Raw genomic sequence first — 27,750 nt, 5'->3', positions numbered from 1 at the left:
AGGTGCAGGCAACCCACCCGGAGTGCTCCATCGTTCTGCATTTACAGGAACGAGAAGCTGAGTGTCTGGAAACAATCAGGAGTGAAAACCAAAGCAACGAGTCTCCAGAGTCTTCCAGCTGGAAAGGTGAGTGAGTTCCAGCACCACTAGGCATTCCTGAAGCCTGTTTGACAGGGGCGAGGTCTTTAATGGAGAAGGGAAGGACTTGACTCCAATGCTTAACAAATACTTGAGGGAAAGAAAGCCTCGGTCAAAGATTCACCAACACTGGCCCCTGGGTGAAGATGCGAGAGTCTGCAGTATATATTGGAGACCTCAACGAGGCCTGCAGAAAAACAGGGTAGATCAGACTGTCACACAGGCAGCCAAACACAGACACCCCACAATACTTCAAAACCTGAATAGTTCCTCGCTCTGGGGAAGTTTTCATCTAAGTTCAGCAAAGCCCTTTAGAAGGATATTGGTGGAGGAAAAGCCTCTTGCTGGTGCCCACACTCCTTCTTAGGGGATTCTCTTGGATTTGGGCTCAAGGGTTGATGTTCTGCTTTTTAAACAAACATTGCAAACCAGGGGGTAGGAGGCAGTAAAAGCATTTGTCTACTGCAGGGAAGGTAGGGTGCTTAGACAGGTGACCTTTAACCTCCAGACCAGGCCTGCACAACATACGGCCCGTGGAGCCTCACTGTGCGGCCCGCTGGGGGATTCTAAATCCCCCCCCATGGCGCTCTGCGGGCAGTCCAGAGCCCTTTGAATCCCAGCCGCGGCAGGGAATCAAAGGGCTCTGGGCTCCCTGCAGGAGCAGGGAGCCCAGAGTCCTTTAAATCTCAGTGGGGACCAGGATTCAAAGGGCTCTGCGCTGCCCGCTGTGGCAGGGAGCCCAGAGCCCTTTAAATCCCAGCCGCGGCCGGGAGTCAGAGGGCTCTGGGCTGCCGGCAACCGCAGGGAGCCCAGAGCCTTTTAAATCCCAGCCGCGGCCGGGAATCAGAGGGCTCTGGGCTGCCCGCTGCAGCGGGGAGCCCAGAGCCCTTTAGATCCCAGCCCCTGGATGCTGATTGCCCTCCCCAGACCCTGCCCCAACTGCCCCCAGGACCCCACCCCTATCTAAGCACCACTGGTCCTTGTCCCCGATTGCTCCTCCCAAGACCCCTGCCCCTAACTGTCCCTTGGGACCCCAGCCCCTATCTAAGCCTCCCTTTTCCTTGTCCCCAACTGCCCCTCCTGAGACCCCCAACTTCTCCCCAGGACCCCACCCCCTACCTGTCCCCTGATAAACCTCCTGAACTCCCATGCCTATCCTACTGCTGCCTGTCCCTGACTGCCCCCTGAACCTCTGCCCCATCCAACCTCCCTGCTCCCTGTCCCTTGACTGCCCCCCGGAACCCCCAACCCCTTCTCCAACCCCCAAACCGCTTACTGTGCCACTGAGACCAGCGTGTCTAGCTCCCTGCAGCTCCAGACAGTTGCTGCCATGCTCCCCCATGGAGCCCACAGCCCTCTCCCACCCCCAGCACCTGCCTTCCAGATTTGAACACCTCAAAATTCAGGAGTGCTCAAGCTCGGTTTGGGCAGCTTTTACTTCATTTCAAATATACTGATCCACTGTAACTTGCTGTAGAAAAAGTAGGATAAAATTGAGCAAGAAATGCTTATTAGGACTGGAATTGCTATTTTCAACAGCCATTGCCTTTTTGTTTGTTTGAAAGGAAGACAGTGATATTGCATTGGCAAATTCCCCATAGAAAGAAAGAGTGGAACAAAAGAATAATAAAGGCACCTCAACTTTTCCTCAGTTATGGAGGACAGTCTTATAATATGCATCCAGATCTCCTCCAATCACACAAGCTGAAAATTGTTCCACTTTACTGCAGCTCTGTAACCATATGGGAACCAATCCTGTCTGTGTTTTGTGCACATCCAAAATTCCGGCTGAATGACCCACCCTGGGAGCGAGTTACCAGTGACCCAGGGCTGGGGCAGCAGCAGGGTGGAGGGAGGGCACTGGTGGGGAGGAAAGGGGGAAGCCCAGTGCTGGGGTGGCAGGGGGTGTGTGTGGGTGGGGGGAGAGCCCAGGACTGGGGCAGCAGGAGGGTACGGGGGGGAGCCCAGGGCTGGGAAGGGGGACAGACAATTTTTTTTTGCTTGGGGCAGCAAAAAACCTAGAGCCGGCCCTGCCGGGTTCCCCCAGCCGCTGGAGCCCCGGGCCCTTTAATTTGACCCTGAGGGCTCCCAGCCACCTCTTTAGCTGGGAGCCCCTGGTTGATTTAAAATAAAGTATCATCTCCCCACCCCCAACCTTCCTTTTTGGCCCACAGCTGTTTTGGTGGGGCGGCGCTGGGGAAGGAGGGTTTGTTTCCGCAGGGCTGGGGCCCTGGGGCGGGTGTTTCCTCGGGCTGGGAGGTTTCGGCCTCAGCTGTTTTCTTTGGAGGAAGGTGGCCTCGCCGCTACGAGTTGTGCAGGCCTGCTCCAGACCATGGGCAGCAGGTGAAGCTTCCACTCAGGGAGGCTAGCTTCCCATCCCACCTCTTCCACCCATGGCCATGCCCCACCCCAGGCCTCCTCTCCATTCCTCCTCTCCTCTCCTCCCAGGGCTGATTGTTCCAGCATTTGTTTGCTAGCAAGGATTAAAATGTGAACAGCTATACTAGTCTATTGCTCTGGTTACATTAATGACAGTGTGTGCATTGCAAACCTGCCTGGTGTGTGCCATGACGTTCACCTTCATCCCCAATGGGCAGCTAGGCCAGTGACCCTCTGGGCAGCGGGGCCCCCACTCCCTCCCACACGTGTGCCTGGCTGCTCCCCCGAGGCAACCCAAACACAACAGTCCCAATCTGCGCTCTGGCTGGGCACCTGCAAGCACGCATCACCTGCCCCTACACTGTCCACACTCGCTGTTGCCTCGGGCGAGCCCTGCCCAGAAGGGAAATGCGGCCTGGGGGCAAATGGGAGGTGAGTGGGGCCAGGGGCATGCGATGGGTGGGTCCAGAGCCGTTATGGGGGGTTAGGGATAGTACCACGCAGGGTTCTGTCCACCTCATGTGTGTGAGAGTGGGGGGCTGTTCTCCCCCAGCTGTGGGTTGGGGAGGGGGCTGTCTCCCCCTGCTGGGTGTTCGCGGGGGAGCTTTGGTTCCCCTCTGGTCTGTGGGGTGTGCTCTGCTCCTAACCTTCACTCTAGCTGTCCCCCAGTGTTTTTGTGTAGGAGGCTCTGTCCCTGGCCATCCTCCCATCAGTGTGTCTGTTCAGAGAGGGCTCTGTCCCAGCCCCTCAGTGGATGTGTAGATTGGAGGAGGGATTTTCTCTGTGCCTGGTCCCTCCAGGTGGTTTTTATAGGCACCGGAGAGGGGGTGGAGTGCTGGAGAGGAGCAGCCAGGCAGTGGCGCGTGGAGAACGCTGAGCTTTTACAGGTGCCACACAGGTTTCAGGACGGCGGAGGTGGTGGTATCTGCTACTCAGCTTCCCAGGTTCATCAGCAATCTCCCTGGGGAGTCTAAGGGACCCGGGAAGCTGAGTAGCAGATCCCACCACTTCAGCCGCCCAGGAACCTGCATGGTGCATGATAAATAAGCAAAATCTTCTGGCAGAAGCCCACTCCCAGCAGGGAGGGGAAGAGGCGGAGCCACCACGGCCCAAAGGTCTGGCAGCAGGGTCGGTGGTGGCTGCGCCAGGGGAGGTTTAGCCTCTCCTGGCCTATTATACCCACCGCTCCTGCCCCGGACCCCAGCTCTGTTCCTTGCTCTGGGGACAAGATCTGGCATGTTTCCAGTCCCTTCTCACCAATTCTTCCTCGCACTGTAGCAGGGCTGCTCACATTTTCTTGGCCTGGGGTGCTAGTCACAGTGACAGTGTCTCAGGGTGGTGCTAACCCATAGGGGATTCTACTCATGTCAAGGCATATTCTCATCCCACCCCATCCCTGTGGTATCTGAGCGCCTTCCAGCTGTGCACTATGTGACGTGACTAACCTCTGTCCCATGTAGTTCATCCCCTTCCCATGGGGATAGCAGGGGTGTGGTGGAGTAGGTCATTTTGGTAGGCCTTTGTTTCGATGTGTCCATGCTGCTGTATGTGTGTCAATGAAGGTTGGACAGAGAGGCATGGCTGGCAATCAGACCAGGAGGTGGGGAGATTTCTCTCCTCTGGGGGTTCATTCCAGAGTCGGGGCTGGGTCCTGAGAGCGCTCAAGCTTCCTGCTTGGGGCAGAAAGTTCTGTGGGGCCAGAGGAGCAGAGCCTCCTGCGCTGTCCTCATCCCAGAGCTCTCAGCTCTTGGTGATACACTGGTCCCAGGCCCTGTAGTGCCTTGAAGATAGGGCCTGAGACCTTGAACTTGACGTGCTGTTCTATGGGAAGAAGCACAGGATGTGGCCGAGGAGACGCACTGCAGGACTCCGTGCTAGCTGGAGGATGGCATGGGGAACAAGGGGGAGAAAATACATTCGGGAGGAGGACAATCAAAAGGAACATCGGATGGTGAACAAACCGATATGGGCAAGAGCCTCACAATCTGCTCTGTTACTAGTATTACAACAGCTGCAGGTGAGCCCAGGGCCCCATTGTGCAAGGTGCTGCATGGGGTGAGACGCAGCCCCTGCCCCAGCGAGCTTACACTCTGAACCGACAAAGAGTGGGAGGAGAGCCAGAGTCAAAGCAATTTGAACCAGGTCACCCAGCAGCAAAGCCAGGCTGAGAACACAGGTCTCTGCAGTGCTGCCCCACGCACCAGATCACATGGCCTCTAGCGAACAGTGTGAACTCAACCGGCAGAAGCCCCAGCCCTGCATACTAACCCAAGCCAAAGGCTGCAGAACACTTTAGGCTCAGGAATGGAGGGCTGGTCTCTGTCCTGGGAGGGCACAGAGAACCAGGGTTTGAAAGAGAAATTCCTAAAATGACCTCAGTGGCTTCCCCAGAAAGGGCCCTGAAATTCAAACATTATGAGCTGGATAAAAATGAGATACATTTCTCAGGGTCAGCAAGAGCTCTGGCCTTTTTCCTTTGGGTTTCCACATGACGGATTCTCTATCCCCAGATGGAGCCTTGTTTGGCTCCAACCGCCCCCACCTTCCTTTGCCATCAGTGGGGTGGCTGAGCTCCTCTAGTTACTGCCCCTCGGGGGGGAGAGTCACGTGGATGATGCCCTAGTACGATGGACGTACAGAAGAGGAACAGTCATGGTCTGTTATGAATGTCAGAAAGCTGCCTGCTGAGCCAGAAACGGCCAAACTGCTCGGGGCGCTCTCTGAGTGAGCCCAGCCTAAGCCCAGAGCGAAGAAGGTAAAAGGCCAAAAGGAAATGCAGCCTCCTGAATCCATCTGGAGCTGACAAGAATCCAAAATATGATCCACTGTTTAGTCAGATTTATTCCTAACCTGTAAGCAAAACTATGGCCTGTGAATGAGCTCCTGGAGCCGTGTATTCCAGCACGGCTCATTGCAGGGAAACAGCTGAGGACACGGATTCCTAGCTCAGACCACAAGTGCTGCCCTGTGGGTCATATTAAAACCATGTTTTGCAGCCTGACACAGCCCTACACCACATCCCACAGCCTGATGCCACATCCCACAGCCTGACACAGCCTAACACGGCCCTACACTACGTCCCACAGGCTGACACCAACCGACACCACATCCTGCAGGCCACATCCTCCGGCATGTCCCACAGCCTAACACGGCCCTACACCACGTCCCACAGGCTGACACCGACCGACGCCACATCCTGCAGGCCACATCCTCCGGCATGTCCCACAGCCTAACACGGCCCTACACCACGTCCCACAGGCTGACACCGACCGACACCACATCCTGCAGGCCACATCCTCCGGCATGTCCCACAGCCTAACACAGCCCTACACCACGTCCCACAGGCTGACACCGACCGACACCACATCCTGCAGGCCACATCCTCCGGCATGTCCCACAGCCTAACACGGCCCTACACCACGTCCCACAGGCTGACACCGACCGACACCACATCCTGCAGGCCACATCCTCCGGCATGTCCCACAGCCTAACACGGCCCTACACCACGTCCCACAGCCTAACACAGCCCTACACCACATCCCACAGCCTGATGCCACATCCCACAGCCTGACACAGCCTAACACGGCCCTACACCACGTCCCACAGGCTGACACCGACCGACACCACATCCTGCAGGCCACATCCTCCGGCATGTCCCACAGCCTAACACGGCCCTACACCACGTCCCACAGCCTAACACAGCCCTACACCACATCCCACAGCCTGATGCCACATCCCACAGCCTGACACAGCCTAACACGGCCCTACACCACGTCCCACAGGCTGACACCGACCGACACCACATCCTGCAGGCCGACTCAGCCTTATGGCACGTCCCACAGGCTGACACAGCCCTACGCCACGTTCTACAGGCCAACTCAGCCTTACACCATGTCCCGCAGCTTGATACAGCCCTAGGCCACATTTTGCAGGCTGACATAGCCCTGCACCATGCCCCGCAGGCCGACTCAGCCCTGCGCCACGTCCCGTGCGCTGACACAATCCTGCACCATTTCCCGCAGCCTGACACAGCCCTACGCCACATCCTGCAGGCTAACACAGCCGTACACCACGTCCCGCAGGCCGACTCAGCCCTGCACCACGTCCCATGGGCTGACACAACCCTGCGCCACATCCCACAGCCTGACACAACCCTATGTCATGTCTCACAGGCCGACACAACCCTATGCCACATCCCAGAGGCTGACCATAGAGGGAATGTTGCCTCCAAAGGGCACTTCCCTGAAAGCAGTGAGACCAGGGCACCGTCCTGAGCTGAATCCTGGTGAGAGATGGTGGATGATGCTTCCCCTCATACAGAGCTAGCTAAGGTTGACAGGGTCTGGTTTTCGACCAGAACGCCCGGTTGAAAAGGGACCCTGGCATTGCTGACCAAGGCATTAAAAGTCCGGTCGGTGGCACAGCATGGCTAAGGCAGGCTCCCTGCCTGCCGTGGCTCCAAGCAGCTCCTAGAAGCAGTGGCATGCCCCCCCAACCCTGAATGGGCAGCCAGGGGGCTCTGCACCATGGCCAATGGGAGCTGCGGGGGAGGTGCCTGTGGATGGGGCAGCATGCAGATCCACCTGGCTGCGCCTCTGCGTAGGAGCTGGAGAAGGGACATGCTGCTGCTTCTGGGAGCTGCTTGAGGTATGCGCCGCCCAGAGCCTTCTCCCTTCACCTGCTCCTGTGCTCCAACCCCCTGCCCCAGCCCCGATCCCCCTCCCACCCTCTGAACCCCTTGATCCCAGCCCGGAGCACCCTCCAGCACCCCAAACCCCTCATCCCCAGCCCCACCCAGAGCCCGCAAACCCAGTCAGAGCCCTCACCCCCTCCCACACCCCAACCCCCTAAGCCAGCCCCATGAAAATGAGCAAGTGAGTGAGGGTGGGGAGAGCAAGCGACGGGGGGGGGGTAGTAAGCAGGGGGTGGGACCTCAGATAAGGGGTGGGGCAAGGGCCAGGCGTTGGAGGAGGGATAGCTCAGTGGTTTGAGTATTGGCCTGCTAAACCCTGTGTTGTGAGCTCAGTCCTTGAGGAAGCTACTTAGGGATCTGGGGCAGAAATTGGTCCTGCTAGTTAAGGCAGGGGGCTGGACTCACTAACCTTTTGAGGACCCTTCCAGTTCTAGGAGACTGGTATATCTCCAATTATTTCCTTTAGGGGTAGGGTAAGGGTGTTTGGTTTTGTGTGAGTAAAACGTTGGCAACTCTAGAGCTAATGCCAGATGTCAGGGGTGAGACCCATTGAGACTGAGCCGCAGGAACATTCAGGAAGGAGAGGAGACACCTGCCCTTCATCCTGGGCTCAGAAGCTGGTGCTGGGCTGCTCTCTGTTCCTGGTTCAGAATCACCCAGAGGCTTGGATGGTTCACAGGCCATTAAAGTAATGCACATTGGAAAAAATAACCCCAACTATACATATGTTGGGGGCTAATTTAGCTACGAGTTAGGAAAAAGATCTTGGCGTCATCGTGGACAGTTCTCTGAAGATGTCCACGCAGTGTGCAGAGGAGGTCAAAAAAGCAAACAGGATGTTAGGAATCATTAAAAAGGGGATAGAGAATAAGACTGAGAATATATTATTGCCCTTATATAAATCCATGGTACGCCCACATCTCGAATACTGTGTACAGATGTGGTCTCCTCACCTCAAAAAAGATATTCTAGCACTAGAAAAGGTTCAGAAAAGGGCAACTAAAATGATTAGGGGGTTAGAGAGGGTCCCATATGAGGAAAGATTAAAGAGGCTAGGACTCTTCAGCTTGGAAAAGAGAAGACTAAGGGGGGATATGATAGAGATATATAAAATCATGAGTGATGTTGAGAAAGTGGATAAGGAAAAGTTATTTACTTATTCCCATAATACAAGAACTAGGGGTCACCAAATGAAATTAATAGGCAGCAGGTTTAAAACAAATAAAAGGAAGTTCTTCTTCACGCAGTGCACAGTCAACGTGTGGAACTCCTTACCTGAGGAGGTTGTGAAGGCTAGGACTATAACAATGTTTAAAAGGGAACTGGATAAATTCATGGTGGCTAAGTCCATAAATGGCTATTAGCCAGAATGGGTAAGAATGGTGTCCCTAGCCTCTGTTTGTCAGAGGATGGAGATGGATGGCAGGAGACAGATCACCTGATCATTGCCTCTTAGGTTCACTTCCTCTGGGGCACCTGGCATTGGCCTCTGTTGGTAGACAGATACTAGGCTGGATGGATCTTTGGTCTGACCCAGTATGGCCGTTCTTATGTTCTTTTCATGGCTAGTGACGCCCAGCTCAGCCTGTCCATGTACCTGCTAGCCCTGCTGCATGGGCTGAGGGGGGTTGCCTCCTTGGTTCTGGCTTTGACCCCCAACACAGACCAGTGCAGCCTCAGGCTTGTGATCCAGATGCCATGGTCTCTGGGCCTTGCTGCAGCCAGGGAATATCTGAGGTGCAGAATTGCCCCAGCCATGCCTCCTCCTGCCCCCAAGCTGCCCCCGCCTCCTCTGGCCAACCTGCCCTCTGCCCCAGGATGCTCCCTTTGTTTGGAGGGTTTCTGCAGGGCCTGCACAGAGCAGGAGCAGCCAACTCAGCCCCCAGAGAGGGGCATTTGCTGCTTTGTGTCCCATTGGCCCCAGTGGAAGGGGGCTGCAAGGCGGCCGTGAGTGGAGAGCAGCAGCAGTTGTGCAGGCAGCGTGCGGGGAGCCAGGGCACCTTTGTCTGTCACTGGGGAGTGAAGCCGAGTTAAGTCCACTTGGATGATCCTGCTGTAATTGATGCCCCGGGCCTGTTTCTGTGTCCAGGGAGAGGGGGCTCCGAGAATCTGCTGTGTAAACGGCAAAGGGGGAGAGTCTAGAAACACAAAGAGTGCCTAGTGTAAATAGCTCATGCTCAGAACGGAGGGAGCTTGCTGGAGAGATGCTTGGGGGCAACATGTAGGGGCCAGAGGACACTTGTGGGAGGCATGCGGAGTGGCAGGCAGGGATGGGGGAAAGACCTGACCCCGAACATTGGTGGAGCCGGGCCCTGAATATTGCTGAAGCCCAGGCACCAAGGGCCCATACAATTCACTGCCCCTGCTCCCACACCCCATAACTTCATATGCATGAATAAGACACAGTGGAGGGTGGGAATAGCTCAGTGGTTCAAGCCTTAGCCCCACTCAACCTAGGGTTATAAGTTCAATCCTTGAGGGGGTCACTTAGGGATCAGGGACAAAATCAGTACTTGGCCCTGCTAGTGAAGGCAGGGGGCTGGACTCAATGACCTTTCAAGGTCCCTTCCAGCTCTATGAGATAGGTGTATCTCCATTATATTACATATTTAGATGGAACAGTGGGTTTCAGTAGATCATAACCATGGGAAACCATGACACCTTACAAGGCAATATCACAATTATATGCAAATGATGAAGATGGAGGTCACAGTGTGCTCCCCTGGGATGTAGAGTGCCACACCAGCTACTACAGAGGAGGGTGCAAAGACCACATGGCCCTGGATGAGCAGACTCTTTCCCCCTCTCCAAATGACATGGGGCACCCATGATGCTCTGCTCTCCATACACAGCACCCAGCAGAGCTGGGAGGAGCAAAGCGTGGCCACTGCCAGCTGGGGCGTGTCTTTGCCAAGCCGTGCTGCCTCCTTCTGGGGTTATGCAGACACTGGTTGGAATAGGGAAAGGAATGCACAGATTGCCCTGCTCCTCCCCATTCCCTGCTGCTGTCCAGGAAGACCCCCCCCCCCCACTATCACAGGCCAAGGAAGGATTTGGGGTGGGGGGTGTTAACACTTATAGCAAATTTCTGGTGCAAACCTGCTCTGCCTGGCATTAACAAGCTGCTGACCCATGCTGCAGAGCTCAGTGTACAGCACATCAGGCCCTTCATTTTGCTTTTATTTTCTTTAAAATTTTCTGGGAATGTATCAGTGTTTACTACAAAAATTAAAATGCAGGTGAAAATTGGTGCAAAAATTAACTGAGCAGTTTTCTGAGTAAATAGCATTTGCTTTTTCCCAAACTTAAAAAACCTGCTTATGTTCAGATTTCTGTTTTCAACCCATGTTAGCATGAAAATCAGTTCACTGACTTTTATTTGCTTGACTGCGGATAACCATCCGTGCTCTCTGCAGAGTCAGTATGTAGTGGGCGTGGATTGACAACTGTACGTACACCAGCCTGGAGTCATTCCCGTATGTCTGACTTGAATCTCTGCTCTGGAAGGAGAGGTTCCTGAGCCACCATCTCTCCCTCCAGAGCTGGGTCTGGGGAGTTCTGGCACGTCAAACATTTGGGTGAAAATTGGATGAATAATGGCTTTTGTAAAACCTGGGACTTTTTTGGTAAAAATCGGTAAAAACCAAAAATGAAGCACCTTAAAGAGATGTTACCAGCCTCCTCCTGTTGCTAAGGTCCCAGTGTGTTAGGGGGAGCTCTGAGCAAAGGGGGCCTTTGTTGAGGCTGCTGGATGCAGAGATACCCCATGGCTCTCTCTAGCCCCTAGGCTGACTGAGAGCCTTGCGCTTCCCAGTCTCACAACACTGGGTCTCCCTAAATCCTGGCCTGAGGGGGTGGGCTGCTGATGACACAGCAGCAGGTCACCTCTAGATGCCCCTTTAGGTTGATTTAGCTGTGCCCATCTCTCCACTCCCCAAATCCCAGAGATTTCATGGCTGGACTGTGAACTCACTGGAGGAGTCGGCCCGGGGGTGGATCTGTCTGAATAAGAAGGGAAAATCATCCCAACAAAACAGCTCAAGCTGGCCTGATGGGGAAGGGGGGTAGGAACAGAGGCAGTTTAGCCCTGAGACAGGTGAGCAAGGGGGCGAGGAATGGACCTTGCTAACTGCCTGGAGCAAGTGTGATGGGCGGAGTGCAGGCAGGGCAGGTCTAGTGGGAAGCACTCCAGCAGGGGTAGGAGGTGAAAGCATGTCTGTGGCAGGGGCTGGCATAATCCAGACCATGTCATAGTTGAGAGATTGTATTGTGTGCACCGCCCATTCACAATCATGCAGGTCTCCTCACCCCACTTGCTTACTGTCATGTGACCCCATCCCCTTTCCCATAAGATGCTGCCATGAACCAACAGTCTCAGGCAAGGATGCCATGTATTTGAGCTGTTTTGCAGCTGGAAACAAGGAGGAGCCAGCACCAAATGACCAGCCAGTTTGAGAATGGCTGTGTTCGTGGCATCTCATAACACACCTGCTGGAACTGACAATTCCAGAGCTCTGTGCCTCTCTGGGCCAGAGTCCCAGAAATGCTCAGCCCCCACCCAGGCAACTAAAGACATGTCTGGATTCTCAGAAGTGCTCAGCAACTGGATGCTGAGCTGTGTGGAAAAGCTGGCCCTAACTGTGAGTCACCAAAGACCCACCACAAACAGAGAGAGAGAGCAATAGGTGCTCACACTGAGACAGGAGGTGCTCACAAGAGGTGAGTGCAGGCTATTACAGGGCCCTGTTGACGATGGTGTCTGGTATTCACTTAGATGCAGTCTTGTTTATTTATAAGGAATGTACAAAGTCCTGTTTCTCTGAACACAGGAGGAACCAAAACGAAAAATCCCGGGGACATGTCATTGCTCACAGGACCCTAAACTCTGTTCAGTCAGCATTCAAAAAGCTCTATCGCTAGGCTTTTTGCAAGGAGTATTGGGAACAAGCAAGATGAACTGGAAGTCATAAACTATGAAAAAAATTATGACTTAATTGGCATTACAGAGACTTTGTGGGCCAAGTCTCTTGCAGGGAGGGATAGCTCAGTGGTTTGAGCATTGGCCTCCTAAACCCAGGGTTGTGAGCTCAATCCTTGAGGGGCCACTTAGGGATCTGGGGCATCAATCAGTAGTCAGTCCTGCTAGTGAAGACAGGGGGCTGGACTCAATGACCTTTCAGGGTCCCTTCATATCTCCATATATTTATGATCACAGTACCAGCATTGAGGGCTATTGCTTATCCTGGAAGGATAGGTATTGGGTGGGGGAGGGAGGAGATGTTGGGCTGTACATCAAGAATGTGTACACTTGCTCTGAGGTCCAAGGGGAAGAGAGCAGTCAACCTACTGAGAGTCTCTGGGTGAGGGAAAAGAGCAGTAGCGATGTTATTGGGTCAATTATAGACCAGCACATCCAGAAAAGGAAGCGGATGAGGCATTCTATAAGCAGGTAACAAGATTATCTAACACACATGAGCTAGAATGAATGGGGGATTTTAATTTCCCTGGTATCTGTTGGAAGACAATTACAGCAAAATATAATATGTCCTGTAAGTTCTTAGCATGTGCAGGGGACAACTTTCTGAATCAGAAAGTATCAGAGGGGTAGCCGTGTTAGTCTGGTTCTGTAGAAGCAGCAAAGAATCCTGTGGCACCTTATAGACTAACAGATGTTTTGCAGCATGAGCTTTCGTGGGTGAATACCCACTTCTTCGGATGCAAGCAGTGGAAATTTCCAGGGGCAGGTATATATATATAAGCAAGCAAGAAGCAGGCTAGAGATAACGAGGTTAGATCAATCAGGGAGGATGGGGCCCTGTTCCAGCAGCTGAGGTGTGAAAACCAAGGGAGGAGAAACTGGTTCTGTAATTGGCAAGCCATTCACAGTCTTTGTTTAGTCCTAAACTGATGGTGTTAAATTTGCAAATGAATTGGAGCTCAGCAGTTTCTCTCTGGAGTCTGGTCCTAAAGTTTTTTGCTGGAGGATGGCCACCTTAAAATCTGCTATTGTGTGGCCAGGAGGTTGAAGTGTTCTCCTACAGGTTTTTGTATATTGCCATTCCTAATGTCTGATTTGTGTCCATTTATCCTTTTCCTTAGAGACTGTCCAGTTTGGCCGATGTACATAGCAGAGGGGCATTGCTGGCATATGATGGCATATATTACATTGGTGGACGTGCAGGTGAATGAACCGGTGATGGTGTGGCTGATCTGGTTAGGTCCTGTGATGGTGTTGCTGGTGTAGATATGTGGGCAGAGTTGGCATCGAGGTTTGTTGCATGGGTTGGTTCCTGAGCTAGAGTTACTATGGTGCGTGTGCAGTTGCTGGTGAGAATATGCTTCAGGTTGGCAGGTTGTCTGTGGGCGAGGACTGGCCTGCCACCCAAGGCCTGTGAAAGTGTGGGATCATTGTCCAGGATGGGTTGTAGATCCCTGATGATGCGGTGGAGGGGTTTGAGCTGGGGACTGTATGTGATGGCCAGTGGAGTCCTGTTGGTTTCTTTCTTGGGCTTGTCTTGCAGTAGGAGGCTTCTGGGTACACATCTGGCTCTGTTGATCTGTTTCCTTATTTCCTCATGGGTACTGTAGTCTTGAGAATGCTTGGTGGAGATTTTCTAAGTGTTGGTCTCTGTCTGCGGGGTTAGAGCAGATACGGTTGTACCTCAGTGCTTGGCTGTAGACAATGGATCTTGTGGTGTGCCCGGGATGGAAGCTGGAGGCATGAAGGTAGGCATAGCGGTCGGTAGGTTTTCGGTATAGGGTGGTGTTAATGTGACCACCACTTATTTGCACCGTGGTGTCTAGGAAGTGGACCTCCCGTGTAGATAGGTCCAGGCTGAGGTTGATGGAGGGTGGAAGCTGTTGAAATCATGGTGGAATTTTTCTAGAGTCTCCTTCCCATGGGTCCAGATGATGAAGATGTCATCAATGTAGCATAGGTAGAGAAGGGGCGTGAGTGGACAGGAGCTGAGGAAGCGTTGTTCCAGGTCAGCCATAAAAATATTGGCATATTGTGGGGCCATGCGGGTGCCCATAGCGGTGCCACTGATCTGGAGATATATATTGTCATTAAATTTGAAATAGTTGTGTGTGAGGATAAAGGCACAGAGCTCAGCAACCAGTTGTGCTGTTGCATCATCAGGGATACTGTTCCTGACAGCTTGTATTCCATCAGTGTGTGGGATGTTTGTGTAGAGAGCCTCTACATCCATGGTGGCTAGGATGGTGTTCTCTGGAAGGTCACCAATGCATTGTAGTTTCCTCAGGAAATCAGTGGTGTCACGGAGATAGCTGGGAGTGCTGGTAACATAGGGTCTGAGTAGGAGTCCACATATCCAGACAGTCCTTCAGTGAGAGTTCCAATGCCAGAGATGATGGGGCGTCCAGGATTACCAGGTTTGTGGATCTTAGGTAGTAGATAGAATAACCCTGGTCGGGGCTCTAAGGGTATGTTGATTTGTTCCGGTGCTAGTGTAGGGAGTGTCCTGAGTAGATGGTGCAGTTTCTTAGTGTATTCCTCAGTGGGATCTGAGGGAAGTAGCTTGTAAAATTTGGTATTGGAGAGTTGTCTGATGGCCTCCTTTTGGTAGTCAGACCTGTTCATGATGACAACAGCACCTCCTTTATCAGCCTCTTTGATTATAATGTCAGGATGGTTTCTGAGGCTGTGGATGGCATTGCGTTCTGCACGACTTAGGTTGTGAGGCAAGCGATGTTGTTTTTCCACAATTTCTGCCTGTGCACGTCGGCGGAAGCATTCAATGTATAGGTCCAAACTGTCATTTCGACCCTCAGGAGGAGTCCATGTGGAGTTCTTCTTCTTGTGCTGTTGGTGGGAGGGTAACTGTGTATCAGTGCGCTGTTCAGTGTTGTCCTGGAAGTATTCTTTGAGTCGGAGACGGCGAAAGTAGGCTTCCAGATCGCCGCAGAACTGTATCATGTTGGTGGGGGTGGCAGGGCAGAAAGAGAGTCCCCGAGATAGGACAGACTGTTCTTCTGGGCTGAGTGTGTGGCTGGATAGATTGACGATATTGCTGGGTGGGTTAGGGGTATCACGGTTGTGGCCCCATGTGGCAGGTAGGAGTTTAGACAGCTTACAGTCCTTTTTCCTTTTTAGAGAGGTGAAGTGGGTAATGTAGATCTCCTGTCTTATTTTAGTGAAGTCCGTTTGTATGGAAGTTTGTATGGCAGGCCAGTCCTCGCCCACAGACAACCTGCCAACCTGAAGCATATTCTCACCAGCAACTGCACACCGCACCATAGTAACTCTAGCTCAGGAACCAACCCATGCAACAAACCTCGATGCCAACTCTGCCCACATATCTACACCAGCAACACCATCACAGGACCTAACCAGATCAGCCACACCATCACCGGTTCATTCACCTGCACGTCCACCAATGTAATATATGCCATCATATGCCAGCAATGCCCCTCTGCTATGTACATCGGCCAAACTGGACAGTCTCTAAGGAAAAGGATAAATGGACACAAATCAGACATTAGGAATGGCAATATACAAAAACCTGTAGGAGAACACTTCAACCTCCCTGGCCACACAATAGCAGATTTTAAGGTGGCCATCCTCCAGCAAAAAAACTTTAGGACCAGACTCCAGAGAGAAACTGCTGAGCTCCAATTCATTTGCAAATTTAACACCATCAGTTTAGGACTAAACAAAGACTGTGAATGGCTTGCCAATTACAGAACCAGTTTCTCCTCCCTTGGTTTTCACACCTCAGCTGCTGGAACAGGGCCCCATCCTCCCTGATTGATCTAACCTCGTTATCTCTAGCCTGCTTCTTGCTTGCTTATATATATACCTGCCCTGGAAATTTCCACTGCTTGCATCCGAAGAAGTGGGTATTCACCCATGAAAGCTCATGCTGCAAAACATCTGTTAGTCTATAAGGTGCCACAGGATTCTTTGCTGCTTGAATCAGAAAGATGAGGAAACAACTAAGGGGTCATCCATTTTGGATCTGATTTTGACCAGTAAGGATGAATTAGTTGCAAATGTGAAGGTGGTTGGGAACTTTGGAGGAAGTGATCATGATCTGATCAAATTCAAGATCCTATGGAAAGGAGGACCTGACAACAGCAAAACAAGGACACTGGACTTCAGAAAGGCAGATTTCAACTGACAAAGAAATAGTAGGCAAGGTGCCATGGAAAGACCAATTAGAAAGAAAAGGAGTCAAAACGGTGCTCTGAGCAGGATCCCTGGGGTATAACCTGGAAATAGGGTACTTCTATGACCCCTTACCTCTCCAGCCTGGGCTGTCGCTCACAATGCTTTGCTAGTGACAAGCACCAAACCTCTCCAGATGCTGCTATCACTTAGCGTGTGGAGACCCACACCCAGCTAGATTGCATGAATGCTCCCTGAGCCATTCAGGAATCACACAGAGAAAGGAACCAGTCAATTCCCCCTAGCTCCCCAGCCTGACACCCCAGAGCTGTACTGTCTTGCCCTGATCAGAAGCCTAATCAGTGTAAGTTTATTACCCAGTCTGCCCCTCCCTCAATGTGGAGAGGACACACACAAGCCTTTGTAAACTGAGCTGAGATTTCCCCAGCATTTCAACCAAAACACACTGTTTTAGGTAAAATATAAAACAGATTTATTAACTACAGAAAGATAGATTTTAAGTAATTATAAGTGGTAGGCACAAAAGGACAGAGATAGTTACCAAAGAAAATAAAAGATAAGCACACAGTCTAAATATTAAACCTTATTACACTAGGCAATATTTAGATCAAGAAATTTTCTCACCACACTGGCTGTTACAGTTCTTAACACACAAGCTTCTCCCTTAAGCCTGACCAGTCTCCTCAATTGAAGTCTTTGTCATAGCACTGAGCAGTGCCCATCGTGTGGTATTTGTGCAACTGTCATTGAATTGTAAAACACTGGATTACAACTCCCTTGCTGATTAATGGTCAATTAATACCCTCCTGGGCGGATCACCACCCTTGTAAGTTTGAGAGTCTCTACTATAACATATTTCAGTAACAACATCTCATAACTTCATACACACTATTGATATACATATTTGTACAGAAAATGGGTTTCAGCAGATCATGACCTTTCATATGATACTTTACAAGGCATGCTTTGTATGAAATATCACAAACATATATGAATGATGAATATGGGGATTACAGGGTGCTATTTTGAGGTACAATATGTCACAGGGGGATATGATAGTGGTCTTCAAATACTTGAAAGGCTGCCATAAAAAGATGGATAAAGTTGTTCTCTCTTGCCACAGAGGGCAGGACAAGAGGCAGTGGGTTCAAATTCCAGCATAGCAGATTTAGATTAAACCGCCAGAAAAACTTCCTAACTGTAAGTACAGTAGGACAATGGAACAGACTGCACAGGAAGGTTGTGGAGTTCTTTCATTGGAAGTTTACAAAAGGAGGCTGGTTTAAACACAACAAATCCTGCATCTTAGCAGGGAGTTAGACTAGATGACACTTGTGGTCCATTCTAACCCTATGATTCTAAAGTCGGCTTGCCAACTGCATGTTCATGCCATCTCTGTTTCTTTCTTGTCTCTCCATCAGCTTGTCTGTCTCACACACAGAGACACGCACGCGCCTCTGGTCAAACAATTCTCTGTGGATCCCTTCACCCACTTGGTGCTAATTTCTGGGCAGGCTTACGACTCCTTTGCCTTAGGTGCATGCTTGTGATGACCTTATTTTAAATGAAGGGTGGGAGTGAAGCTTGTAAAGTTATATCATTGTGGTGGTGTTGTGCCTAGTTAGCATTGTGCTGGCAGATGGCAGGAGAATCTTAGAATCATAGAATCTCAGGGTTGGAAGGGACCTCAGGAGGTTCTAGTCCAGCCCCTGCTCGAAGCAGGACCAACCCCAACTAAACCATCCCAGCCAGGGCTTTGTCAAGCCTGACCTTAAAAACCTCTAAGGAAGGAGATTCCACCACCTCCCTAGGTAACCCATTCCAGTGCTCCACCACTCTCCTAGTGAAATAGTGTTTCCTAATATCCCACCTAAACCTCCCCCACTGCAACTTGAGACAATTACTCCTTGTTCTGTCATCTGGTACCACTGAGAACAGTCTAGATCCATCCTCTTTGGAACCCCCTTTTAGGTAGTTGAAAGCAGCTATCAAATCCCCTCATTCTTCTCTTCTGCAGACTAAACAATCCCAGTTCCCTCAGCCTCTCCTCATAAGTCATGTGCTCCAGCCCCCTAATCATTTTTGTTACCCTTCGCTGGACTCTATCCAATTTTTCCACATTCTTCTTGTAGTGTGGGGCCCAAAACTGGACACAGTACTCCAGATGAGGCCTCACCAATGTCGAATAGAGGGGAATGATCACGTCCCTCGATCTGCTGGCAATGCCCCTACTTATACAGCCCAAAATGCCATTAGCCTTCTTGGCAACAAGGGCACACTGTTGACTCATATCCAGCTTCTCGCCCACTGTAACCCTAGGTACTTTTCTGTAGAACTGCTTCCTAGCCATTCGGTCCCTAGTCTGTAACAGTGAATGGGATTCTCCATCCTAGGTGCAGGACTCTGCACATGTCCTTGTTGAACCTCATCAGGTTTCTTTTGGCCCAATCCTCTAATTTGTCTAGGTCCCTCTGTATCCTATCCCTACCCTCCAGCGTATCAACCACTCCTCCCAGTTTAGTGTCATCTGCAAACTTGCTGAGGGTACAGTCCACACCATCCTCCAGATCATTAATGAAGATATTGAACATAACCGGCCCCAGGACCGACCCTTGGGGCACTCCACTTGATTCCAGCTGCCAACTAGACATGGAGCAATTCATCACTACCCACTGAGCCCAACGATCTAGCCAGCTTTCTATCCACCTTACAGTCCATTCATCCAGCCCATATTTTTTAACTTGCTGGCAAGAATACTGTGGGAGACCCTATCAAAAGCTTTGCTAAAGTCAAGGAATAACACTTCCACTCCTTTCCCCTCATCCACAGAGGCAAGGTTAAAGGTTCAGGGCAGCAGAGTCAGTCCATATCTGAAATAATCATGTTCCTCTACATTGGCTAGCAGGAACACTTCTGATTTTGCAGGGATGATTCCAGCTGCCATGCATGCATGAAGAGTCCAATAACTAACCCAAACTTATGCTGCATTGGTGAGCTCTTGGTTTCATATGGGATGATTATATCATGCATATCAGGGGTACCCACCCTATGGCCCGTGGGCCATACATGGCCCCTCAGAGCATTTAATAAGGCCACAGCCTGCTTCAACACAATATGCTAACAGCCGATTCATTAGCATTTTCTCATCATGTTTACATTTTAGTTTACACAAGAGTGTAAATAGGTTGTTTCTATGTACAGTATTAGATTCTATCTAAATACAGATAAAGAAGTATGGGCTGGATGAATGGACTATAAGGTGGATAGAAAGCTGGCTAGATCATCGGGCTCAACGGGTAGTGAACAATGGCTCCATGTCTAGTTGGCAGCCGGTATCAAGAGGAGTGCCCCAGGGGTCGGTCCTGGGGCTGGTTTTTTTCAACATCTTTATTAATGATCCGGATGATGGTAATGAATTGCACCTCAGCAAGTTCGCAGATGACACTAAACTGAGGGGAGAGGTAGATACACTGGAGGGTAGGGATAGAGTTCAGAGTGACCTAGACAAATTGGAGGATTGGGCCAAAAGAAACCTGATGAGGTTCAACAAGGACAAGTGCAGAGTCCTGCACGTAGGATGGAAGAATCCCAGGCACTGCTACAGGCTGAGGACCGATTGGCTAAGCAGCAGTTCTGCAGAAAAGGACCTGGGGATTGTAGTGCAAGGTGGAACAGCTGGTTTAGCATAAATAGTTAGCAGGTATTGTAAGGGCCCATTCAAGGTCCATTTACACCTCTGCAGTCATAGGACAAAATGAGGGGGGTTAAAGGGTTACAGATTGTTGTAATAAGTCATAAACTGTAATGCTGAGAGTCCCTTTTCCAGGCCCAGACCCCAAAAAGAGCTCTGTGTGGTGGAAAGCTTGTCCCTCTCACCAACAGGAGTTGCTCCAATAAAAGATGTCACCTAACTCACCTTGTCTCTTTAATATCCGGGCACTGACACAACTACAACTATACTGTGTACAACTATTTTTTTGTCATTTGTGAATTAAATTTTTTTCTGAGCACTTTGTTCCATGGAAAGTTTTACTGTTTCATTTTTGCCCTGTTCTGGGACCAAAAAACTGTTGAGATATTAGAATTTCTCCCAGGACAGAGACATTGCTTTTCACACAGCTCTGGTGCATATGGTTATGTGGACCCAGCTGTACACTATGGTTTCTTCACATTATTTATGTAGTGTAAAGAGCATGAGAGGCCACACATTGTCAGTGGTAACCATGGTATCAAACAAGTAGGACAGAATTATTCTTAGTGCCAATCAAATGAGACCAAACCCAGCCAACACAGAGGACCTATAGGAAAGTGAATGTGATCTTGGGGAATCTTGTAGCTTAGCTGTTAGGAGGGAACCCTATTTGACTGCATGACTTCCCTTTCCTTTGCAAACAGGAAGCTGTTTTCCACCTCAGAGCCATGGTCTAGCTGAATATGTGTAACAGTGGCAGGTACAAACTCCTCAGTTCTAGTCCTGGCTCTGCCACTGAGTTGTGTGGTGTTGGGACAGTCACTTAACTGCTGGGTCTCAGTGCTCCAGTGGTATGATGGGGAATAACAATACTTGGTATTGTACAGGGTGGACTATTGGGTGATTGTCAAGGGCTGCATGACCCTGACTTAGCCAATCCAGCTGTTGTCAGACTTCAAGAAAAGAAATGACTGCTCCTTTGAGCAGAATTTATTTCCGTTGGCTTTAGGGAATCTGTATTTTGTCTGGCTTCCTATGGAGTTAGGAATCCTCATTGCACAGGTGAATGATCCAGTCTGCTGCACACCCCCTGCACTGAATGCGTCCTAATTCCCACAGTGGGGTTGCATAGATGAGGAAGGAGCCAGGGGGATCAAATCTTTAAAGACTAGCTTGCTACAGTGCAGCTGCTCCTCTTATAGAGCAATGGACCCCACTCGCAGAGATGGGCAGCCACCATCCGAATTCTGAGGCTGCTGCAGCCTCACCTGCCTTTGGCTTTCACTTTGAATGACAGCACGTTGACGCATCAATGGTTTCATTTCTAACACCTATCAGAGGATCTGGTGTGAAATTTCTCCTTTACTGACTGGGAGAAGGGAACTGCGGCTGCAACCTCTCTGCAGGTGGGGGGCTGCGTTCTGATGAGGGGAGGCCATGGAGTGGCAGCTGATGAGGAGACCCCTTTCTTTTTTGGGGGTGACTTGCCTTGGTCCCCACCAAATGATAGCTACACTCTCCGGATGCCACATGGTGACTTGCTCATTTCCACCCCCAATGCTAACGTTGTTCTTGGTTCTCCCAGGCTGTTCGAGGGAGTGGGATGGCGTCAGCTGCTGGCCGGCGGTGTCAGTTGGCCAGTCCCAAGCAGTGACCTGTCAAGAGATCCTTCAAGTATTCAAGAAATCTCAAGGTGCAGTGCTGGCACCCCACAGCCCTCTAGTAAAGGGGCCGGTATCCTTCAAAGCCACTGTGCTGGGGCCTCTGTGCTCGAGTAGCTGGTTCTCACTCCCTCTCTTGCTGGGGATGGAAACTAGAGCTGGGGGGTGAATTGTTTTCAGCAAATAGTAAATTTGCACAAAAATGCATTTTAAAGGCTATGAAACTGTTCCCGAATTCAGGAGGAATTCAGTGACTAGAAAAAAAATGGAAGAATATTTTTGAAAAGCCGAAAAACTTCGCTTTGGCTGTTTCAGTTTCTGATTGAATAAAACATTTCAATCAGTGATTTGCTCAGTTCTAGCAGAGGCTGCTCCTATTGCCCTTGGGGAGGGCAGGGACTCAGGAATCATCCCACCCTTCATCAGCAGAGGCACAGCACAAGTGCCCCTTCAGCATCCATCCGACAGTCAGGTGTCTCCTCTCCTTTGGGCTCTGGCTGATTCTGGCTTGTGGCGCCATGTGGAGCAGGCCCACAGGGTGCTTCTAGCATCAGTCCCCCAGCTCTGAGTCTCTGCCGCTGCAGCATGCACCCCTGTCTTTCTCCCCGGCACCCCTCTTCTCCTGGGCTGGAAGAAGAAGTGGGATCTCTAATCCTGCCAGCCCCCTAACTAGCCAGGCCTTTCCCACTGCTGATACCTGAAAGGGGCTGTCTAGCCACTCAGCAGCCCACCACAGGGACTGCCCTAGTGAAGGAGAGGGCTCCTCCCTCTGTCTGCCTGCAGGTGGAGTGACCCTTCTGGACAGAGCGAGAGACACAGAGGGAGAGAGAGAGGGCCCCAGGAAGAGGCTGTCATGGGATCAAGTCACCCCTTGGAGTCAATTAGGGCACACTCTAGCCCTGAACACTCTGGGGTGCTGGGCACCGTTAGGAGCCGGACACTTGCAGTGGACAGTGGAGAGGCTGCCAGTTGCACTGGGCCCTAGCAGTGCCAGCCCAGTTCCCCGCACCTCTCTGGGAAGGCCTCTCAAATTTCAGCCCACCTTAAAGGGGCAGCGGCCAGGGCAGAAGGAGGTAATTCCAAACACCATCATCATAGTGAGTTGGGGGTAGGAAGGTCCGATGTAAAGGCCACCAGAGAGCAAAGCTCTTCTGCTTCCTCTCAGCCTGGTGCAATGCACACATCCCCTGACGTGTGCAGTGTGGCTCTCTGGCTCCAGGCAGCTGCACTGATGGGCAGCCGGGCCCTGGGCCTGCACCTTAAAACAGTTACCTGTAGGCAGCAGTGGGGCCTAGTGGAGTGAATGTTGGCCTGGGGCACAGCAAGCTTGAGTTCTATTCCTGGTTCTGCTGCTAGGCGAATCACTTCCTTGCTCTGTGCCTCAGTTTCCCATCTGTAAAATGAGGATAATGATGCTGATCTCCTTGGCAAAGCCCTGTGGGATCTACTGCTGAGAAGTGCTAGATACAAATCAGATATAATCATTATTTCAAAGCTATTCTTTCCTGGTAGCAAAGCAAGAGTCCCTTATTGGGCTTTGACTGCAGCCAAGCGGGGTTCTGAGTGCACTGCTTCAGCATTGTCAGAGCACAAAGAAAACTGACTGATTGGCCACAGGGGCAAATGAGTATAATTTATTAATGCTCCGGGGTTTTGATAACCATTTGCCTTGGGTCAGAGAGTAGGCCTGGGACGGGTCAGCTGAGATAGAGACTCGCTGAGAATCTTACCAGCAACTGAGGCTGTGACGAAATGGTCTTTGGGATGTATCTATGCTGTATGTTGGGGCTAATCCCAGGCATTACACGGAGGGCTGTGTGATGACCTCCAGTCTAGTTCTTCTGTGCTGGGTGGGATTCCCAAAAGCTCGGCATTGGCTTTACTGTTCCCAGTGCCACCAGCTGGAGCAGGGTTAGGCCAGTGCTGAGTGGTCTGGGACGCCCCGACTCCTGTAGCTGATGTCCTGCCCCATGGGGCCCTAGCCCTCTCGCATTGGCAGTGGTGACTCCATTTGAAGGCCTCATTGGGGAAGGCAGTTCTGGTCAGAGTACCCTATGCTATTGCCCACCGCACCATGCTGCTGGGCAGGAGGGGCGAGTGCCCTCCAAATCCCTCTTCTCCAGTTACAGCAGGGTTGTCAGCGCCAGGCATCCAGGATGGGCCCCAGCTTCAAGCCTCGGGCATGGCTGAGAACCAGAAACTGATATCGGAGCCCTTAGAACAGAAACACTACAGTGCAGCCTGGGTGCGGGGGCAGAGGGTTGGGGGCCGGGGCAGGATCTGGGTGCGGGCAAGGAGGTTGAGGGAAAGGTCCTTGTAAGAGCTTCACTTTGTCGATGCAGTGTTGATACGCAGGAACTGCACAGAGTCCGGCTGGAGCAGCCCCAGCCCCCGCATTACACCTGCGAGCTGAATGGCAGCAATAAGGACACAGAAGCCAAGGCAAGTGAAGCAAGACTATGCCAGGGAGTGGACGGGGCTGGTATCCCCATTGCAAGGCACTGCTGGGGAGTGGGACGGGGCTGGTATCCCCATTGCAAGGCACTGCTGGGGAGTGGACGGGGCTGGTATCCCCATTGCAAGGCACTGCTGGGGAGTGGACGGGGCTGGTATCCCCATTGCAAGGCACTGCTGGGGAGTGGGACGGGGATGGTATCCCCATTGCAAGGCACTGCTGGGGAGTGGACGGGGGATGGTATCCCCATTGCAAGGCACTGCTGGGGAGTGGACGGGGCTGGTATCCCCATTGCAAGGCATTGCTGGGGAGTGGACGGGGCTGGTATCCCCATTGCAAGGCACTGCTGGGGAGTGGGACAGGGGCTGGTATCCCCATTGCAAGGCACTGCTGGGGAGTGGACGGGGCTGGTATCCCCATTGCAAGGCACTGCTGGGGAGTGACGGGGCTGGTATCCCCATTGCAAGGCACTGCTGGGGAGTGGGACGAGGGCTGGTATCCCCATTGCAAGGCACTGCTGGGGAGTGGGACGGGGGCTGGTATCCCCATTGCAAGGCACTGCTGGGGAGTGGGACGGGGGCTGGTATCCCCATTGCAAGGCACTGCTGGGGAGTGGGACATTGGCTGGTATCCCCATTGCAAGGCTGCAGGGGCTCTGGGGTTTGCCACTTTGTGGAAGAATTGGTTAAAAATGAAGCAGCCTAGATTTAATTAAACACTGATGAGAGCCCACATCAGCACCAAACTGAGCTCCACTAACTGGGGCAGGCCAGGTCTGCTGGGGCTGGTGGATGGTTAGCTGGGGTCTCTCTGGGGCAGGCCGGGTCCTCTGGGGCTGGTGGCTGATTTGCCGGAGTTTCTAGGGGGCAGGCTGGGTTTCCTGAGGCTGGTGGCTGGTTAGCTGGGGTCTCTAGTGAGCAGCCAGCCGGATCCCCTGGGGCTGGTGGGTGGTGAGCTGGGGTCTCTCTGGGGCAGGCCGGGTCCCCTGGGGCTGGTGGGTGGTGAGCTGGGGTCTCTCTGGGGCAGGCAGGGTCCCCTGGGGCTGGTGGATGGTTAGCTGGGGTCTCTGGGGCAGGCCTGGTCCGCTGGGGCTGGTGGATGGTTAGCTGGGGTCTCTCTGGGGCAGGCCAGGTCCCTGGGGCTGGTGGGTGGTTAGCTGGGGTCTCTCTGGGGCAGGCCGGGTCCCCTGGGGCTGGTGGTTGGTTAGCTGGGTCTCTCTGGGGCAGGCCGGGTCCTCTGGGGCTGGTGGCTGATTTGCTGGAGTTTCTAGGGGCAGGCTGGGTTTCTGAGGCTGGTGGATGGTTAGCTGGGGTCTCTAGTGAGCAGCTCGGATCCCCTGGGGCTGGTGGGTGGTGAGCTGGGGTCTCTCTGGGGCAGGCCGGGTCCCCTGGGGCTGGTGGATGGTTAGCTGGGGTCTCTCTGGGGCAGGCCGGGTCCCCTGGGGCTGGTGGGTGGTGAGCTGGAGTCTCTCTGGGGCAGGCTGGGTCCCCTGGGGCTGGTGGATGGTTAGCTGGGGTCTCTCTGGGGCAGGCCGGGTCCCTGGGCTGGTGGGTGGTTAGCTGGGGTCTCTCTGGGGCAGGCCAGGTCCCTGGTGCTGGTGGGTGGTGAGCTGGGGTCTGGGGCAGGCTGGGTCCCCTGGGGCTGGTGGGTGGTGAGCTGGGGTCTCGGGGGCAGGCCGGGTCCCCTGGGGCTGGTGGCTGGTGAGCTGGGGTCTCTCTGGGGCAGGCCTGGTCCCCTGGGGCTGGTGGGTGGTTAGCTGGGGTCTCTCTGGGGCAGGCCGGTCCCCTGGGGCTGGTGGGTGGTTAGCTGGGGTCTCTCTGGGCAGGCCGGGTCCCTGGGGCTGGTGGATGGTTAGCTGGGGTCTCTCTGGGGCAGGCTGGGTCCCTGGGGCTGGTGGGTGGTGAGCTGGGGTCTGTGGCAGGCCGGGTCCCCTGGGGCTGGTGGGTGGTTTGCTGGGGCTCTAGGGGCAGGCCAGGTCCCTGGGATCCTCATAGATGATGGCATGAATACAGCAGGACCCAAAGTCTGTCAGCAGCATGTTCCCTCCACCCCGCCCCACCGCACCTCTCCACCCCACTGCGTGTCAGGGAGCAGCATGTCCAAAGGGTCAGTGGTGCTCCCGGCTGCACGGCCATGCCCTAGTGCCTGCACAGCTGCCTGGCACTGCCGCGCTGACCTGCTAACTCAGCTGTGCCTTTCTCTTCCAGGGGGCCTATTTTGCCACTGTGAAGGTGCTTTACACCTGCGGCTACTCCACCTCCCTGGCTGCTCTGGTCCTGGCCATCAGCATCTTCTCCTGCTTCAGGTAGGGCTGTGGCCCCAGCCGCCCGTGCACTGTGGGAGGGCAGGAGGTAGCTGAGCACCCTGCCTGCTGCCAGGCCAGATCCAGGTCCCAGCTGCTTACAGCCTCTGGGGTCCAGGGGTTTGCCATGAAGCAACAGGAGCCAACTGGAGCAGCGGCTATAGCAGGTGGATTGGAGCCCATGGGAGCGTGGGGAGAATGTGAGAGGTGGAGGAGACCCTTACGGATGGGAGGAAGCAGGGGTGCTTACAGACAAAGGGGAATTTGCCCCCCATTTGACCCACCAATGCACAGATACAGAGCGGGCACATTGAGTCTGCTGGCTGCTGAGTCCAGGTGGTAGTCGTGGCTTGGTTGCAGTCACAGGTTGCTCCCAGGAGCAGGGAAGCTTCAAAGTGGGAGGGCTACTGTTGCCTGAATTGTGGCCCCACCCCTGCACTGCCCCATCCTCCTGCTCACTCCTCTCTGCCCCTCTCCCCATCAATCTCCCTTACGGCCAGTAAAAGGGTTTTAAAAGTGGTGGGGCCATGGCCACCTGTCCCTCTGCTCTGGCACCCTAGTTGCTCCCATCTGCTGCAGGGTCAAGGTCCATCTATACTGGAGCCGGGGGATACTCCAGCTTGGGGAGACATACACATGCTAGCTTTGACTGAGCTAACAGGCTACAAATAGCAGCATGGCCACGGTGGTGCAAACGAGGCCCTGGGCTAACTGCTCCAGTCCAAGCTCCTCCAAGACCCTAAGTATGTGCAAGATGAGCCCTTCCTCTCTATACAAAGGCCAAGATGCACTGGCTACAAAGGGCCCCATTCTCCCCTGACTCCAGCCCTTGGAGCTGTCATTCACCCCAGTGCAAAGTGCAGGTGAACTCCAGCTCAGATCTGGCAGCATTTCTCGCCGTCTCCATGATGGCAGGAGGTGCAGGTAGGTGGACTCAGACACACCACTTAGATGCTATTTGAATAATAATAAATCCCCAAATAGCACTGCCCAGCTTAGATGGACAGTCTGTAGAAGTGGAATCTGGAATTTGTTTCTTATTCAGAGTCATGTGAGTAGCTCCTGTTGCCACCTCATGCAGACCCAGCTGGCGTTAGCCTGGCACTGCCAAGCGTCAGTCACTGCATCACGTCAGAGATGAAAGAAATTCATGTTTTTCTTCTCAGTTCTAGTTGAAGAAGTGAAGCCCCTCTGCGAAACAGCCTCCAGGGGAACAGATGTGCCCTGAACTCTGCAACTTTCATGGGCAATGTTTGAATGATTCTGTCCTCATAGTGCTC

The 27,750-nt window shown here is 52.7% G+C and overlaps 1 long non-coding RNA gene across 1 annotated transcript; it reads left to right on the top strand.

The window, feature by feature from the left end:
• Positions 1 to 24,105, top strand: LOC120385013. Its single transcript, XR_005589206.1, has 3 exons — positions 1 to 126; positions 21,638 to 21,745; positions 24,056 to 24,105. It is a non-coding gene; the product is annotated as an uncharacterized LOC120385013 (long non-coding RNA).
• The last annotated feature ends 3,645 nt before the right edge of the window (positions 24,106 to 27,750 follow it).

This window comes from Mauremys reevesii, linkage group 17, assembly GCF_016161935.1.
Source record: "Mauremys reevesii isolate NIE-2019 linkage group 17, ASM1616193v1, whole genome shotgun sequence".
Classification (NCBI taxonomy): domain Eukaryota; kingdom Metazoa; phylum Chordata; order Testudines; family Geoemydidae; genus Mauremys; species Mauremys reevesii.
This window is presented reverse-complemented; position numbering and strand designations above follow the sequence as displayed.